Below are 7,500 nucleotides of genomic sequence, written 5' to 3'. Positions count from 1 at the left end.
CGATAAAATGTATGCTTATGAAATAATCATGGTATTGCATCATTTTATTGATGCATTGTAAATTATTCTCTAGGTGTGCCTAGGGATTGAGAAGGATCGGAAATCTCTTGAAGCGATAAAAGTAACTTGTTCCACAAGTAAGCGTATTGGTAAAGCTTCAAGAGGTAAGCTCTATGTTTAAGGAGTCTTTTCCTGCTTGAGTGCTCCACCATGGTTAGTGAACTATGGTTGGACTGTCTGACTGTGATTTAGATGCTTTGTATAGATGCATTCATATAGAGTTATTTGATAACATGATATGTTTTGCTCTGATATGACTTCTGTAATATGATTTCTGTAACAATCTCTGGCCATTGATTGTATAGTACCCGGACGTCCGCTTTGGGGTCCTCCCTCGGGACTGATGGTGTACTCCTCTGATATGTCTGGTTCCGCTTTGGGGTCCTCCCTCGGGAACACGTGCGTTGATTTCCGCTTGGGGTCCTCCCTTGGGAATGACGGCGCACATCTCTGATATGATATGGATATATGCTCTGTTCTGTTATGATATCTGTTATATGTTGTATTTGTATACTCTGTATCTGAATTTCATGCAGGAGTGAGCCAGGGGTATGGAGAATTCTCTATAAACCTGGAGCTTATTGAGATTTGTAATCTCACCCCTCTTTGGGGACACATTTTCAGGGGCCCAGATTTCCGGTGAGTCCTCACTAGGCAGGGACACGACACGTGGCTGAGGCAGTTGACAGACCGGATTTTGAGTGGCTGTAGGCTACTACCTTTTTGGAGTGTTTGATGTATTTTAGTATTTTCGCATTTGATGGATCATGATATTGATCCTTTATTTTGTATATGGCCTGTATATGTTTTGTACATGTCTATCAGTTTGATGCATGTACATTTGAGTATTCAGGAACGTTATATGATGATGTAGTATTCAGATAGGTTTATGTTTTGATGGCATGCTGTTAGATTTAGTGGCACGGAGCCATGTTATGCATGCGCCCATGTATGGGTATTTGATTATATTTGGATATCTGGTATTTCTGAATTGATATGTTGTATAAACTGTTTATCAGGAAATGCTTCTGAGTGGGATTGGAAAATCCCCAGTTGTCCGATTTATAGAGGAAACTCTGCCCGATTTTCGTTTACGCCGAGTAAGAATTAAGTTAGAAAAAGAAAAAGTTAGCTCATATTTTTGTAAGTTAAGTCTTCCGCTGTTTCTGTTTGTATCATATGTATGTTAATTGAACCGGCTCGAGACGGGGATGTTACATTTATGGTATCAGAGCAGTTTCTCTAGGAGAGCCTGTGAAATATTGCATGAACTGTTCGGGTTGTTATGTTCTTGAGTTTTTCTTGGAATACTATGATATGCATGTCTGATCACCGAGTGTGAGCGTAGCTAACTCATTCCTTTGTGTGAAATATGCAGAATTATGGTTCGCCCAAGAAGGACTTCTGATCCTCCTATTGACCCGACCGATCCAATATTGGCAGATTTGGCAAGACCCCGACTTAACCCGCGGGGAAATACTTCACAGCCAGATCCAATGATAATGGCCTTAACTGAGATGCAACAAAATATGGCTGCAGCTAGGCAGCGAGAGCTAGAAGTGATGATGAAAGCAAATCAAGATCTGTTAGAGGCTAATAGGTTGGCCAATCAAGAAATGATGGCAGCAAGCAGAATGGCGAATATTGAAATGATGAGATTACTCTTGGTTGAGGTGAGGGCGGGTGGGCAAGGTCCACAGCCACAGCCTTTGCAACAGCCACAGCCTGAGCCACAACCACAACAGCCTGTTCCTCCTCCTCATAATCCCATTGTTGTGGAGGGTGAAGGAAATAATGATGTGAATGAAGAATCTAGTCACAGGGGTGGTGTGGCACAGCCAGCCACTAATAGAGAGCAAAGAGAAAGAATGCTAAATGCCTTCCGAAAACATGCACCACCAAATTATAAAGGAGGCATTGATCCTATTGCTGCAATTCAGTGGTTAGAAGAATTGGATCGCATTTTTACTGTCATGGAGTGTGATGATCAGCAGAAATTGTTGTATGCTTCTTATATGTTGCAGAATGATGCAGCTGATTGGTGGAGAAATACCCGTCTGCCCTTGGAATGTCAGGGTTATGCTATTACCTGGCCTTTATTTGAAAGGCAATTCTTGCTGAAATACTTTCCGGCTGAAGCCCGGATAAGGAAGAAGGGTGAATTTGAAGAACTAAAGCAGGGTCAGATGTCTATTGATGAATACTTGAATAAGTTCAATAAGCTGGCCAAATACTCTCATTTCCAGAGAGCTCCACCTACAGAGGATGACTTGATTTTTAAATTTCATAGAGGATTACATGATAACATCTCTGAAAAACTTGCAGGTGACTCATTTGATACTTTTGCTGCACTTGTTAAAAAGTGTAAAAATATTCAAGAATATTACAGAAGGAAGCATAAGGACCAATCTGCTCCTAATTCTGGTCCTAAAAACACTTCTGGGAATTCTAAAGGAAAAGGGTTGCAGGTTAGACAGTCTGATGGTAAGTTCAAAAAGGCGGGAAATTCTAAGCCTGGAAATATTAAGCCTGCTTCTCTATGTGCTACATGTGGTAAAGTTCATGCTGGGGTTTGCAGAAAAGAGCAAAGATTGTGTTACAAATGTGGCCAACCTGGGCATTTTATTAGGGACTGCCCCTTTAATGGGGGACAGGTTTCTACTATTCAGGCCACTCCGGCTCCTATTGTGGTTGAGGAACCATCTCTACCTCTCCCACCTCCAGTTGCCCGAGTATATGCAGTGACTCAGCAAGAGGCTGAGAGGTCAGCTAGTTTGGTGCGAGGTATGATTTCTATTCATGATGAAATGCTTAGTGTTTTGTTTGATTCTGGTGCCACGCATTCTTTTATTGCTGATTATGTAGCTGAAGCATTTGGTCTGCATGTGATAAAAATGAAAACTCCTATGCGTATTGTTACGGCTGTGGGAAGAGTTTTTAATGAAGACTATGTTTGTGAAAATGTGAAATTCAAGTATGAAGGCAGGGAATATTCTGCCGACTTTATTGTCTTGCACCTTGCTTCTGTGAATTTAATTCTGGGGATGGATTGGTTGTCCAAGTACTGTGTGAAGATTGACTGCTGCAGTAAAACCATTTCTGTCTCATCTCATGATGAAGAAAGGGAGTCTCCTTATTTGTCTGTACTTCAGGTGGTAAAGGCCTTGAAGGAAGGAGATTCCGGGTATGTTTTATTGGGAGGTTTAGTTGGCGTCAACAAGGAGCCAATTTCTGTTATTCCGATTGTCTCTGAATTTGAGGATGTCTTTCCGGATGAAATTCCGCACTTTCCTCCAGAGAGGGAAATTGAATTTGCAATTGACTTATTGCCTGGTGTGGGACCTATCTCTCTTGCCCCATACCGGATGTCACCTCTGGAATTATCCGAATTGAAGAAGCAGATTGAAGACTTATCCAGAAAAAATTTTATTAGGCCGAGTGTGTCTCCTTGGGGAGCCCCGGTGATCTTTGTTAAGAAGAAGGATGGGTCTATGAGATTATGTACAGACTACCGGCAGTTGAATAAGGTTACTGTTAAGAATAAGTATCCTTTGCCGCGTATAGATGATTTGTTGGATCAGTTGCGTGGTGCGACTGTATTTTCTAAGATTGATCTCCGGTCCGGGTATCATCAAATCCGGGTAAAGCCGGATGACGTTCCGAAGACAGCTTTCAGGTCCCGTTATGGGCACTATGAGTATCTGGTTATTCCTTTTGGGCTTACAAATGCACCAGCCGTTTTCATGGGTTATATGAATCGGATCTTTAAAGCCTATCTGGATCAGTTTGTGGTGGTCTTTATAGATGACATACTGATATATTCAAAGAGTAAAGAAGAGCATTCTGAGCATCTAAAGGTTGTTTTGCAGATTCTGAGAGAGCATCAGTTGTATGCTAAACCATCAAAATGTGAATTCTGGCTTTCTGAGATACAATTTCTGGGCCATGTCATCTCATCTGAAGGAGTGGCAGTGGACCCGAGCAAGATTGAAGCAGTGGTAGAATGGGAACGTCCTAAAAATGTTACAGAGATCAGGAGTTTTCTTGGTTTGGCTGGATATTATAGGCGTTTTATTGAGGGATTCTCACGGATGGTTTTACCTTTGACACGGTTAACCCGTAAAGGGAACCCATTTGTGTGGACCCAAGAATGTGAAGTGAGCTTTCAAGAGTTAAAAAGGAAGTTGACTACAGCTCCGGTATTAATATTGCCGGATCCTACAAGTAAGTTTGTGGTGTATTGTGATGCTTCTAAGTTTGGGTTAGGCTGTGTGTTAATGCAGTTCCGTCAGGTGGTCGCTTATGCTTCTCGGCAGTTGAAACCGCATGAGGAGAATTATCCGACACATGATCTTGAGTTGGCAGCCGTAGTGTTCGCATTGAAAATTTGGCGACACTTTCTATACGGGGCCGATTTTATTGTCTACAGTGACCACAAAAGTCTAAAGTATCTGTTTGATCAGAAGGAGCTAAATATGAGGCAACGCCGATGGGTGGAATTTCTGAAGGATTATGATTTTGAATTGCAATATCACCCTGGTAAAGCCAATGTAGTAGCTGATGCTTTAAGCAGAAAGACGCTTGGTATGGCCAATTTGATGATTTCCGAGTATAATTTGATTGAGAAATTCAGGGATCTCCACATTCCTGTGAATACAGAAGATAGTCCGCATTTATTGACTACTACGGTAGTCCTGAATTCATTAGTTGAGCGGATTAAAGAAGCTCAATTGCTTGATGAAGAGATTCAGTCTATGAAAGAGCAGGACTTTGTGTCCACTGATAGGTTCGGTCTTAAGTTTTACAAGGATCGGATCATTGTTCCAAAAGGTCAGATGGTAGATGAGGTATTAACTGAGGGTCACATGGGTAAGTACACTATCCATCCTGGTGCTACCAAGATGTACCAAGACTTGAAACGGAATTTCTGGTGGTCGGGAATGAAGAAAGACATTGCTCTATTTGTGAGTAAGTGTTTGACATGTCAGAAAGTTAAGATTGAACATCAGAGACCTTCTGGATTACTGCAGCCCTTGGATATTCCGGAATGGAAATGGGTCAGTATTTCTATGGATTTTGTAGTAGCATTACCGAGAACTCAGGCTGGTTTTGATTCCATCTGGGTAGTTGTTGACAGATTGACAAAGTCTGCACATTTCATACCAGTTAAAACGAGTTTCTCCACAGAGCAGTTGGCTCGGATATATGTAAGAGAGATTGTGAAACTTCATGGTGTTCCTGAAAGTATCATTAGTGATCGGGACCCTAAATTTACTTCTAGACTCTGGGATGCAGTGCAACAGGCCTTCGGTACACAGTTGAGGCTGAGCACGGCTTATCATCCCCAGACTGATGGTCAGACTGAGAGGACTATTCAGACCCTGGAGGACATGTTGAGGGCTTGTGCCTTAGAGCAGGGAAATGCATGGGATAAATATCTTCCTCTAGTGGAATTTTCCTACAATAATAGTTATCATGCCAGTTTGGGCATGGCTCCGTATGAAGCTTTGTATGGCCGTAGGTGCAGGGCGCCTACTTGTTGGTCAGAAATTGGAGAGAGGCAGTTATTTGGGCCTGATATGGTCCAAGAGACTACCGATCAAATTATGATGATTAAGGATCGATTGAAGAAAGCACAGAGTCGCCAAAAGAGTTATTATGATGCAAAGCATAGACCCCTTGAATTTTCAGAAGGGGATCATGTATTTATCCGTTTGTCTCCGACTACGGGTGTTGGGCGTGCTCTAGGAGTGAGGAAGTTGAGTCCTAGGTTCATTGGGCCCTACCAGATTATGAAAAGGGTCGGACCTGTGGCTTATCAGCTTGCCTTACCTCCACATCTGTCAAATTTGCATAGTGTTTTTCACATCAGTCAACTTCGAAAATACGTGCCGGATGAATCCCACATTGTACAGCCGGACAATATCGAAGTAAGAAAAGACTTGAAGTTTGTTGTGGGACCGTTTAAGGTTCTAGCACGTGATGAAAAAGTGTTGAGAAACAGGACTATTCCCATGATCAAGGTACAATGGGAAGGATTGACTCCTGAGGACGCCACTTGGGAGCGGGAGAATGAAATTCTCCAGCAGTATCCTGAGTTTGATGTCAGGTATATGTATATTTGATATTTGATTTTGTGGGCAAAATCCTTAAAAGGTGGGGTGAATATAATGACCCTAACTGGTAAATCTTAGTTAGAGATTTAATTTAAGGATTTAAATGCCATAATTAGATTCAGTGAGCGATTTCGAGTATTTTTGACTGTAATCATGACTATGTTATGAACAGTGCGTTCTGCCGAAGAATTTACAGTTTTGTGAATTAACGGGTAGAGCTTAAATGAGCAAAATAATTTTAGGAACATAATTTGATAATTCTGACGACAAATATGAGTTCAGAACAAAAAATTGTATAGTCTGGCACTTTCCGTGAAAATCTCGTGAATAGTGTTTTTACCGGGTATTTTGTACTGCTGTTTAAGCAACCGGTAGAGCCCAGAAACAAATAATTGATGAAATAAGAATAAGAAAGTCCAATATATGCCAAGCAAGTCAATATAGGCCCAAGAAAATGATAAGTTTATAAGTTTAAGTTTCATAAGTAAATGAAGTACAATTAGTGATTCACAGTGCATTTCGTCAAAAACGGTGCAAAAATCATACTGTGAATTATGAATATTGTTTTGTAAGAATTAAAAATTAATATAAATGATTTTAGAAAAATAAAAATATGTTTGTAGCATTGAGTTAGTTCCGGGTCAGTTTAAGTGAAAATACGCGAAAGAAAAACATCTGTTAAAAAGTCACATGTGGCTATAAAGCTTTGTCATTCAAGTGAATCACTATTCACACAACTAAAACTCCTTTCTCTCTCTTGCAAGCCGTGGAGTTCATCATGGAAGGGGGGGTTTAGGGCTTTATTTCTTTTCTTGATTTCTTCTTGAATATGCCACCAAATCCAATGACCCACCACATGAAATTGATTGGAAACCACTCAATGAATCCATTCCTCCTATCCATTTGAGCTATAGTTGAGTGTGTGAAGAGTTATTCCTCCTCTCATTTTCGAGTTACTATTCATTGGAGGAGAAAAAGTGAGTTTTTGATGGAGCTTGGCTTGGAGGTTGCTTTCTAGGCTTTGGGAAGTTGATTAGTGGTAAGAAACCTTTGTTTCCATGATGTTATTTTGATGGTTTGTGTCATAGAAATTGTGAGCATATGTTGGTGTGAAATAAATTAGTTTAAAATTTGAATTGATGATGGATTGATGATGTGTTGGATATAGGAATGTGGAATAAGCATATGAACATGTATAAAAATTGGAAAAAAAAATCCCATGGTGACATACCCTAGATTTCGGCCTTGATAGGGTAATTAGGGATGATGCACAAAGATTTATTGTATGTATTGGGAAGGTTTAATGTGCTTGAATAAGAGGAAA

The sequence above is a fragment of the Gastrolobium bilobum genome, unplaced genomic scaffold (genome assembly GCF_033153095.1).
Source record: "Gastrolobium bilobum isolate Gb01-03AN ecotype WA unplaced genomic scaffold, APGP_CSIRO_Gbil_v1 utg28129, whole genome shotgun sequence".
NCBI classification, from domain to species: Eukaryota; Viridiplantae; Streptophyta; class Magnoliopsida; order Fabales; family Fabaceae; genus Gastrolobium; species Gastrolobium bilobum.
The sequence above is the reverse complement of the archived record's forward strand: the minus strand, read 5'-3'. Positions refer to the sequence as shown.